At 37.9% G+C, this 12,193-nt stretch overlaps 1 protein-coding gene and 1 long non-coding RNA gene across 3 annotated transcripts in view; both read left to right on the forward strand.

Annotated features, from left to right (window-relative positions):
- The window catches only part of gpr158a (G protein-coupled receptor 158a), a 117,278-nt gene that overhangs the window by 86,313 nt on the left and 18,772 nt on the right, over positions 1–12,193 (forward strand). The window lies entirely within an intron of this gene.
- LOC118556805 lies at positions 24–2,345 on the forward strand. Its single transcript, XR_004927375.1, has 4 exons — positions 24–401; positions 1,274–1,445; positions 1,545–1,750; positions 2,332–2,345. It is a non-coding gene; the product is annotated as an uncharacterized LOC118556805 (long non-coding RNA).

The raw sequence follows: 12,193 nt of genomic DNA on the forward strand, positions 1-12,193 counted from the left end.
TTAGACAAATATCTGTCTCTTTCTCTATCTCATTTACATTAATTTGTTATCTCTCTCTTTCACACATCAGAAGAAGCATTCCAATGTACAATTGCATTTTTAGTCAGAGTTAGAAATGATAGTCATGACTGCAGTTGCTTGAAAACATGACATGGTCTGGTAATACAAAAAGTGTTCGGGAGTAATAAGCAGATTATTATTATGTAATTTTGTTTGTATCCTCTTTTTGTTCTCTAGCTACTCGTTTTGAGGCAGCTCGTAAACTTAATGCGTTACTGAGGGAAAATGAACCAGCAGACCTGACCAAGAGGGCACCAGTCCACCCTAAAAACAATCAGGATGATTCTGATGACTCAGATCCAGATGACACTCAGATTCTGTTGCAGCCTTTGCAAGTCAAGGTAACATCAATTTACTTTGACCTTTAATGTGGTGATGACACTGTTGTATTATATCTTCTACTATTTTAGCATTAAAAACAAATCCATGAAGATTCTTGATACTAACTGCATCACAGAGTATTGGAATTGGACTTCAAAGGAGCCAGCCAACGAAGTCTGCAGTCCATGTTGATCATTGGATGGGGTCTATGCAGGCTACAGCCACTTCAACTGGGCTGACCTAGCCTCCAAAGGGCATTTACTGTTTATACACCCCTGTCTGTACATTGCACACTTGTCCCTACCAAGGACTATAGTGCCTAAGGTTCTCTGTTACTGGAAAAGTTAATTGTACACATACTTTTTTTAAGACCACTGATATCATTTGAGAGTCGAAACTCAGTTTTCACATCAGCTGTGAGATGGGCATGCATGGAGTCACAGATTAACAGCAGTGGTGATGAGTGAAAAAAAAAAAACACCTGGTCTCCTTACATTCAGCCACTCTTTCATCATCTCCTCAATGAGGTGGTCTCAAAAGTCCGCAGTAACAACACACATAGGGCGCACCGCACCAAAGGGCGCGCCGCACATTTTGAGGGGAAAAAAAGACGTTTATACGCGCCTTATAGTCGTGAAAATACGGTAATCAGATGTAGCCATCTAAATTGTGAAAAAAGTTATTTGAAATTTTGAACTGCCTTCCAAGTATTCTGAACTTTGGAACAAGCCATGATGTTTGTGGTTGTCAAATCGGTTTTTTAAAGTATCCGGACTTAGGGGCACAGATATTGAATCTGTTGTATTTACACTTCAGATTCTAAACTCCACTATCAGCTTTTTCTTTGTCTTATCATGTCAGTTACTTTCTCTTAATTTCTTTGTATGTCCAGAAGTCAAAGGCTCTCACAAGGAAAGACCCTGCAAAGGAATTCCTTGCAATGTACAGTCATTCACCGCTTTCAGTCACTGACTGTGACCAAAGTCCAAAAAAGGATGAACTTAAGCGAGAGATCCAAGACCTGAAAGAAGAGAATGCCAAACTGAGGGAGTTGCTTGTAGAAGGTATCACTCTTTAAATAATTACAAAACTAATATACTTTAAGAGGTCACTTGTTTAAACAATGAGTGTAACACCTTTCATCTCTGTTTTACTGTGTACAGATGTGCCCAAACTCATGAAGACTATGAAAAATGTGATTGATTTAGCTGACCCTCTTAAGAGATCAAGTTTTGAGCTCCCCCAGAGTTCTACACAGTCCAGGCCGGGTTCATCATCTGATGATTCACAGATGCCCATTTCCAAATCTGTTCCATCTGTCTCATCAGAGTCTGTCACTCCATCTACAAGAGAGTCCCAGTCGTCAAAGGTATTTTTAAAGGATAAATAAGGTGCATAAATTGGATCTACTGTCTATCAGGAACATTTTTAATTGATACAGGACCAGTCAAAGGCGTGGACACACTTTCTCATTAGATTTAATGGGGAAACATGTTCATACTTACTGGTACTGTACATGTGACAGATTTAATTAGCTTTTCATGCATTACAGCCTTAGAGAGATTTCCTACCAACCCCCAAAGATTTACTAATCCAACATTTGCATCCTGTCTCTTTGAGATCTCTTCAAGTCAGTAAATATCAGTTTAATGTTGACTCTTGTCTCATCTCACTGTATTTCATCTCTTTATCTGATGTCCTCTTTGGTGTCTTTCCTGAATTAGCTATGCTGTGATGTCACACACCAGCACAGGTCACAAGTGATGCACCACAACAAAAGAAAAAGTAGTGAAGTGCTTTCTGTTAGCCTTAGGACATTGCAATGTATATAAATGTCACAGCGCCATCAAAATGAGTCATAAACAGAGTTTTAAGCTGAAAGTTATGTAGTGTTGCTTGAATTGTCTGATACTGGTCCTAAATTGTCATTAAATTCCTTTTTTTGATCAGGTGGAGATCCATCCAGGGACAGGAGTCATGATCGAGAAACTGGCGTGGGCCTATGCTATTAATGCAAATTCTGCTACAGTCTTTGTGAGGCATCTGCTCACAGCAGTATTCCCAACAGAGACACTGCTGGTGAGCAATCTTCGAGGGGGAAAACGAGGCAGAGGGGATGCACGTTTACCTCTGGACAAAAATAAATTGGAGGCAATCTACAGTAAGTTTTTAGCTTGATGTATAGATGTATTTTGAGCCATAATTTTTTGTATTTACAGATTACAGACAAGTTTTTTTGTGGGTTTGTTTTTAATATTTCTTATGAATCACAATTCAACATAAATTTCATGATTTTTACAGAATTTTTTTTAATTACTTTTGTCAGTTTCATTTTATTTTGCTCACAGCTTTTTTTTTTCTTCCTTTCTTCAATTGGAGGGTATGAATAATTTTGGGGACAACTGTATCTACTTATTTCTACATTGTATTATTATTAGGGCGGTCAACAAATTAATCCTAAATTAATCATTTTGTCAAACAAGAGATTGTTCTATTAATTAGTACTTCTATATGCAAAAAAACATTAATTTTTGTTTCACAATTTGAAGATTAGAATACCAAGCCATACATCTGGGAGTAGTCCAGGACTCAGAGCTGAATTTCAGCTGCATGTTAATACAGTTGTGAAGTCAGCCTATGTGGTAGCAGCAGCATTCTGGACGAAACTGCCTCCACCTGGAGGAGTTTAGGGAGACATGGAAGGACAGGGTTTCAGTAGTGTAGTCTACTAAAGAGAAATGCAGAATTCCTACTGAGACACCTTTAATCCTATATGTGTTCTAAAAGTGATAAAAGCAATGTGATTAATCAGGATTCATTTTTTGACAGCCCTAATTATTATTAACGAAGAAATGCCTCTTCCAAATTGATTAGCCTGATTTACAGAGGTCTGTCTGCTCTTCAGTTTATAATATGCTGTATTATATTCAGGTACAGTTGTCTTCAAAATTATTCATTCCCTAAAATTTACAGAAAATGTTAAATTCACAGTATTAATTCAAATAACTAAAAAGTAATAGAAAAAAATATAGTGTAGTAAAATTAAACATTGATTTCGAATTGTGTTTTTTAAAAATCGGACAAACAAAGCTGTTCCAGACCAATTAGAGCACCTTGCAGTTGTGAAGGTCAAAATACCTGTAAGCAGGTGCAGGCATCTGATTGGTCGTTACAGAAACACCTGATTGCAGTGATTGTCTGGAAGAGTTGCTCAACAAAATTTTACTTCAGGTGCCCCATGATGCTTGTTTACTTCTTTTTCCTTTTTTGTTTTTTAATATTTAATTTGAACCACAATTCAAAAGCAGTGTCATGATTTTTATGATTTTTTTAAATGTATTATGAAAAATTATTCCACTGACAACTGATTTTTTTTTCTCCTTTAATTGGAGGGTATGAATAATTTTGATGATTACTGTATATTATTGGTCTTCTCATGAAATGCTGTTATAGGCTACAAATTTCTCTGCTGGCTTTGAGATATATATGTATATAGCAATTTATTGATTTCTTTCAGATTATTAAATTGTACTTTAACCCATCCGCTCCTTCTTATTTCTTCACATGTTTAGGTGCAACTCTTGAGAGGTGGCCTGGGACCAAACCATCCAGCATTGGTGTCGCAATCAATGGCAAGATCACAGAACTCCGAGCCAAAAGTAAAAATGTCTCTGTCCCAGAATCCCCTTAGATGGCTTGTTTGTCACACTTTGTGTGACTGCTATGTATTGCCAGGTTTTTTCTAGAGGATATAGATTGTCATACTGTAAGTGGGCATGTTTTTATCAATCCTTTGTTTTGCCCAAGTTGATACTTGAAAGTTCTGTATGGTAGCTATTGCAGCCAAAAACTATGCCGTCTTGTTTGCTGTTTTCACAAAAGAGTTCTAATAAGGTGAAATGTTTTGAGATCAGTATTCCACTGTAATGTCAGTTCACTGCAAATGGAGGTAATAAAATTTAAAGTTTGCCCAGCATTCATGTTTTCTTCAGTATTACAGATTGAAGTTGTTGAGAGGCATTTATAGACTGCGGAGCTGTTAATAATGCTATGAAGTAGTTGTTCTGTAAGCAAACTGGGTAGTCTATGAACTGCTAGTGTGTAATTCACTTTAGTACATTTACAGTTGGAGAGGGACAAATTTATGTGTCAATTTGTTTCTTAAAGTAGTAATTTGAATCTGTATAAAATTATAAATCAAAATATGTGTTTTTACAAGTTAAGTTTTAAAAATACTTACAGGAAAAATATAAATAAAAAATAGTTGACCATGATATTGTATTGCCTTAACATACAAAAAAAAGACATGTAATGGCACAAATTTCTATATGTTTTTGTTAAATGACATATAATATACTTATAAAAAACATACAAAAAAGGGATAATGAACCTGCAAAGTGCATTTATTTTACGTACAGAAAACCTATATACAATAACAGTTGTTCATATATGTAAAGTCTATGTTTTCTTTCACACTCATACAGTGAAAAAGTTCATAAATTATATGGGAAATCTATGGAAAATATATATTGAAATGTACTTTCCTTATATACCACATAAATAGTTTTGATACGATCCTTATCCTATCCTTTTTATTATCATGTATGAAAGAAATGCAAAAGTGGCCACTTTCAAGAGTAAATCATATAAGTCTTATATGATGCACAATACATGAAGCAAACTAATGGTGACACAAATATTTTCTAAGTTTTTTATGTTTCTTTTCCATATGGGCGTGCTGACGCCGCAGGGATTACTAGATCCAGCTGCTGAATTTCATGAGCCGAACAAAAAAGCTCGGCCGCTAGACGGGATAAAGTTCCAGTAAATTTCAAAATAAAATCACCCCTCCAGCTAATGCTAACTTGACTAGTGTAAAAAACAAAACAAACAAACAAACAAAAAAACGGCAACACAGAAACGACATTAAAAAGGAAACAGAGGGTTTTTGCAGGGAGAAATAGGATATTTTTGTGCCTGAGAAAACAAAAACCATGCCTGTTTTTAATAATTTATGAGGGAAAGCAACAGAAAGGACCACATAAACTTCTGTTCTCACAAGCGCCCTGTCCGCAGCTGGAGCCGCAGCTGGAGCCGCAGCTGGAGCCGCAGCTGGAGCCGCAGCTGGCCACTGTTTCCTTAGAAACAGTGTAAATCGGGGTTTACGGCAATCCGGATCGGAACCGTAACCTGTGCCATAGTCGGTTTGAGCCCTGGATAGAAGATCTCAAAATGCAGCATGTCATGTACCAACCTAAAGAAGTTAAAGAATAAAAGAGGAGCTAAATTCTAGGTAACTATCATCCTGGAAACAGTTCAATCTCAATTGCTAAGGCTTTGGGACGCCACTGGAGGAAATATGGATCAAGAGGGCATCACTGACTCACCCAGGTGGTCACAAAACAACCAAGAGCTACATCTAAAGTACGACATTGCCATGAATCCTGCTCTCTACCAGAAAATCTAGTTATTGATCTAGCTTGAGTATACATCTGAAAGGCTAAACCAACAACAACAAAAATGAAGGTAAATCAAGTACCATTTTAAATCAAGCTTGTTTCATAGATGAAACCATCACATAAGGGCTGTGCACAAAACAAAATAACCTTTTTAAAATTAAGTGGCATAATAGCCAATAAAAGAAACCCACATAGTTAAAATGACAGTCAATAAAATTCTCTCATCTGATTAAACAAGGGAGTTTTTAATTGCTTTAAAAGAGTCCGCTGAGTCATCTAAATGTAAATGGAGACACTTTCAGGGCCTTGGTGCCACGGACTGAAAGACTCTCTCCAACTTTACGCTGTTCGTTGTTATTCTTCTTAACTGATGTCTCAGGTTAGGTTATATCTTAGGTTATATCCTGAGCTACATGCTCAGCATGGAGGAGTGAAGGCTGCAAGTCAGCGACTTGACGCAATCGGCTGGGTTTGCTTAGATTGAAAACTTTTTAACCTGTTTGAATAATGAACTGCTTGTCTGATAACAAGGGTACATTGTGAATGTATAAAATTCATGTGGAGTCTGTAAATTTAGTAAGGTGCCCCGAGATGACAATTGTTTTAAATTGGTGCTAATATAAATAAACTGAATTGAAGATTTTGGCACAATCAGTCACATTCCCAGGCCTCCCATTGGAAAAAAACACAAGCTTGCTGCAGGTTGGGGCTCAGTCCCTGCCTCATACAGAGCATTTCCACGCAGCCGGATGTTTAATTCACAAGAGATCGGATAGATCTGGGCTTCACCTGAAGCTTCTTGTGTAACATTAGCTCCCATGCCAGGTAACACGTGCTTTTTTTATTTATTTAAATGAGCAATATTTAAGATATTCTATAAAATCAACCTAAATCATTGCCATTTCTCACCTGGGATGGAATTAACATTCCCTATCAACAATAAGTCCTCTCATCTAACGATGTCTTAGTCGAGTTTTCCTCCTGTTTAAACCTAGAGGAACGGTCTGGAATGACTTCGGTGCAGTGTGTAACCCGTGTTTACTTCCTGGTTCCTGAGCCAATCATATGAGAGTTCCCAGGGTTCCCAAAATAGAGCGCAGCATTTGGTACTTTGTGTTGGCAAATAAGCAGCAGCCTGCAAACATGGAAGCCAGTAAGAGAAGCGGACCAGAAATAGAACAGAATAAAACATTAAATTCCTATCCTGTGTAAGTAAGGCCGTTGTGTGTGTTGTTCCGATTTGAACCACTAGGTGTCAGTATTACTTATTGTGCCTTTTAAATAGAGCGGAGTAAAAATAAAACCTGCTCTGAAGATTTAAAAAAAGGCAATGAAAACTTTTTGATTGATTTTGGTTTCCAGTGGATTCTATTAAGAGGTTTATTTGGCGCTGGATCTGGAACTATGCTGTTAAAAATAGGAAATAACAGTATTGGGCAAGAACCAATTTAAGTCCTATCATGTCGTACTGGTGTCAGTCTAAGCAAGAAACTGCAATAATGGTTAAGTTGTGCTTCTTTAATCTAAAATCATCTAAAAACTTTCTTAATAAAATTAGAAAGAAAACTTTCCATGACAACTTCCCAGACTTCTGTCAGTCCTGTCCTGATCCAAATCATGCGCCTCTCTAGGTGCAATCTAATCTGCAGAAGTCTCTTTAGTTAGATTTTTTCCTGGTTTGCACACGTTAAAGTGTTTTTCCCCCCTACAACTTAAAGAAGCATGTTACATTTAAGGTGAGATTTCCGGTTGAGCCTGAAGGCATTAGACACTAAGTGGTAAAACTTTACGGATGCCTTTCTTTGGCCCAAAAGCTGGAAATCAAAGAAGAGTTAAGCTGTCGGACCAGACACCTGGACATGTAACTTTAGAGGTGGCGGTCAGAGATTCAAAGATAATTGTCTTCTCAGTGTCTTAGTCGATTAGATGTTTTCTCGTGTACAGCCGCATACACAGACACGGTCCTGAATGGCCGTCCCATCCCTCTGCCTACAGACTCTGCTGAAGCCTTTACGCTCAGCACTTAGCATCGATTAATAATGGGAGGTTTGAAAAGTGAAGGAGGGCAGAAACTGATCTCACTCTTTATGCACGCTGGCGTTAAGAGAAACCTGTCTAAAGTTCAGGGGCCAGACGTTTCCCAGAAAGCCTCCTAATGCAAAGTGCATCACCAGAACAGCTTCAGTAATGAATTTCTGAGCACCATGGGGAGACCGCTAGACCATGAGGAAGTTTGAGGACAAAGACTGTGCTCTTTTTCTCCAAAATATGCGTCTTATTAGGATGTTTTGGCTTATTTAGAACCTAATGATTGTTTTATATTCCATTTTGTAGCTCAGTTTGGTGAATTAATCTCTGAGCTTCAAGCTTGTCCGTTTCATCCTCTGCTATGTGTTGCTTTGCGTCTCATTCGGGTCTTTTCACATCTGCGGTTTTGTTTACAGACCAGTTAAATGAACTATTGTCTGTGGTTGTCTTATTTCACACATTGGGTATAATTGTGTGGTTTTTAATACACTTGTTGACAAAAACCAGACCAGAGAAGGGATTTGAAGCGGTTTAATTTGCAAGGAGCTGGAAAGTCTAGGACGTGTGCGCCATGGGGCAGACAGATTTCTGCTTTGTTGTTGTTGTTTTTTTTTTAAGAGAATCTGAATCTAAAATAAAATATGAATCTAAATACAAAATATAGTTTAGAGGAAGTCATCTAAACCAACTTGGCATTATATGAAAATATAAGAATCCCCGTGTTAAATGATGAATTAATGCTGATTAACCAAATATCTTTATTTAATTTTACCAGCCACACCTGCAGATTTAATAAAACTCTTAAACTGCAAAAACGGATCTAAAAATAAGTAAAATGTTCTTACAATTTGTGTTTTTGTACTTGATTTGAGCCGGTAAATAAGATTATCTGCCAATGGAGTGAGTATTTTTTTACCCCTAAAATAAGATAATTAGATATACTGCACTTGAAATAAGATAATGGAAATGAGTTGTTCCTATTTTAAGTGCAAAAATCTCATTCCATTGGCAGATCATCTTATTTAGCTGCTCAAATCAAGGACAGATACACTAATTTTAAGAAAATATTACTTATTTTTAGTTCCGTTTTTGCAGTGTAAACAGAACCATACTGGCAGCACAAGGTAGGCTAATAGACCTCAAAAAGCATCACATCCGTTCCCCTGATCCGAGAGGGTTGCAGAATATTCCAGTTTTGTTGATATAAATGAACAAAACACCACAAACAACACCAGCCCTAAACCAACAGGATTCAAATCTAGCTGCTGTTTTGCAGTTCATCTAAAAGGAGCCGTCGCCGCTCTTCTTCTCCCAGGTGCGTTTTTCCCCAGTCTTCCTGCAGCCTCTGGGAGCCAAAGCGTGCGTCAGCGTGTTGACAGTCCGGGTTGCTAACCTTCCCACGGCTCGTGATCCTCATTTTAACAAAGAAGCTCCCAGTGAGGAGCCAAACTGCGCGGTTAAATAAGAAGCAAAACACCTGGTCTGCAGGTAAAAATCTAAAACCTCAGCATTGATTATATGCTGCGTGCTCCATTCCCCCTGGAGAAGTTGAGTCAGAGGTTTCTGTTGGGTCTTCTGTGGGGGGGTGGAGGGATGAGGATCCAGGCTACCGTTCCCCTCTTGGTTCCTCCGTGTCCCTTAACTGACTCAAACCTAGCGAGCGGCCGTATCCACATGCCTGCGTCTTTGCCGCTGCCTGAGGGAACGTATTAATGCCTCAGCTAATCCGATTACCATTAACAATCCCACAGGGGAAATCACTGCACATCTGCAGCGGACAGATAATTATGTCGCCTCAGATGTTTGTTTCTTTCTCTTTTCATGCTGGCTCTTTTAATGTCGCTAGAAGGCCGTCAGTGTGTGTTTTTTCTCTTCCATTTTTTTATTTTATTTTTCTTTATCTGCCAACGTGGGCTGGCCACATTTCAGTGGGTTTGCGGGTCTTTTGCGGAAAACATGGGGTCGATGTCCTCCTCTGGGTCTCGACTGCGAAGCTTTCTGTGATTTTAGAGCGCCCGGATGAACTTGTCTTTAGGAGATTTCTGTAAAACGACTTCTAGCACTAGATGCTAGTAAAACCTGTAACCACAGCCGTTCTGGTTTGCAGTATTGTTAACAGGGCTATTTTTAAATGAACACAAGGAGTAAATAAAAACTCTGCATGTTTTTATCTTTTTATTGCATGCTTATGGTTTTAAAAGGCGACATCTACAGTAAACTTATTGGTACCCTGATTAAATGTGTAAAAAGCTTCAAAATAAATGTGTATTTCATGAAAGCTCCACGTTAAAGAAATGGGGGAAAAAATTATGATTTATAATCAAAATGCATTTTTTTAGTTGGTGGCGATCTCCAGCGGTCATCGGGTGAGAGACCCATGGCCAGTTGTGATCATCTGAATGATTTTGTGCAGCCGCTGGCAAAAATTCATGAGGGATTCAAACCTGGCCATTTTCACTGACAATGGTTTTACATTAGAAAAAGTTCCTTTGCTTTTATTTTTATTTCATAGTATGTAGGACCACAAGTTGAGCGACTCAATAGGAAACTTATTGTTGGCCAGCAGGTGCTTTGCAGGGATGATTGACCCATGTTGTGTTGTTGCTGCTGAGCAGAGAAAACAAAATAAGCTAAACGTAGGAGACTCTATATGTTGTCTGTCTACGCTGATTCACAGATGCCTATCCCAAAGAAATTAGACTACTGTGTTCGTCTATATTAAAACATTGCATTTGCGGTTTATTGTTGAGAGTTGGGAAGCAAGTTATGGATTATTAAATTAATCTAAATTTGGTTGATAGGAAGACATTTTCTTAAAAACCCTAGTTTCCTTTTGTATCAAGACATGAAGGGCAATTATTATTATTTTTTTTTTACAAAATGCTGAATTTTAAAAGACAAACATTTTATTATACTTTACCAGTTTATTTTGCCAGCTGTATTAAATACTAACTGAATAAACTAAAACTGTGGTTCTCTCACACATTATTAAACTTGAACATCTGTGGCGTCTCTGTATTTAGGGCCAGCAGGGTCAGGCCCCACCAGATGTCGCTGTGGACCTCTATGTTTGCAATAATCAGTGGGACATGATCGTTCTTTATAGAGCAATAGTGTAAAAAAAAGAAAAAAAAACAGACAGAAAGACAGATTCCCTTATCAACAAAATTCTGTTCTAAAAATTTGTGTAAATCTGCCAGAAAACTTAGCTCGTATAAAATGGATTTTATAGTATGCTATTATATCTGTTTAATTGGTCTAGGTCAGGCTGTATGTGTGGATCACAAAGAATAGTTGCTGCTAATAGGCGTTGAGGTTTTTGTGCCCCACTTAATTTATCATGCCAGAGACGCCACTGTTGGACATATTTATTAAATATAACAAAACAGAGTTAGGTTACTAAATAGAAACAAGTTGAAGAGACTAAAATCCCCACGAAAGCCTTTACCATCAACAGTGCAATTGACTTCATGTCTTTTTCTATCATGTTAACATTTTTTTGCGGAAAGCCCACCACTTTTCTGTCATCGCGTCCTTGCCCTCCGAGCACATCAACGAGTTTTGGTTGAGAAGCTGACGCTGCTCCGCCAGGCAGCCCGGCTGAATGGGAGCTGTTTAGCTGACAACTTAAGGAGCTTGTTGAATTTTTAGATTGAAAAACAGAACCACATGAAAAGCATTTTGAATCCTCATTAAGCAGTGTAAAAGTAATCAAGCCCCAGACTCTGTTTGGACCGCGTCCTGTTGTGTCCACCGTTACTTTTTCCTCTTACTACTCGGTGTTGCTCCAGTTTAGAATGACAACAGCGCCCTCTGGTGGATGGAGGCCATACTACCTCATTGAAAGAAGGTCTAAGCCAAGGGTGTCAAACATAGGGCCCACGGGCCGGTTCTGGCCCGCCAAACAATTTAGTCCGACCCGGTGGCTAAATGCATTTAATTTTTTCCCCCCTCTTTTTGTTCCTATATTGTCCACGAGGGGCACTGTGTTTTAATCAGCAGATGGTAGCACTGAGCTTCAGATGTGGAAAATTGATTCTAAATCATTTCTTAATTTTTATCTGATGTATTTTGTCATGTAGGACAGTGTTTTTAAGTTCCAAAAAATGTGAATGAATGTTGCACTTGTTTTTCAACATTGTACAATCGCTGTGATCAGTTCTTATGCATAATACACAAGTAAATGTTTAACTGAGTAAAAGTATTGTTGAAATTGCAATAATATATAGTAATAATATTGTAATAATAATAATAATAATAATAATAATATATGCACATACTTTTCTTAAAAAAGCTGATGTTATTCATAATATATTGTGTAAAAG

The sequence above is a fragment of the Fundulus heteroclitus genome, chromosome 21 (genome assembly GCF_011125445.2).
Source record: "Fundulus heteroclitus isolate FHET01 chromosome 21, MU-UCD_Fhet_4.1, whole genome shotgun sequence".
NCBI classification, from domain to species: domain Eukaryota; kingdom Metazoa; phylum Chordata; class Actinopteri; order Cyprinodontiformes; family Fundulidae; genus Fundulus; species Fundulus heteroclitus.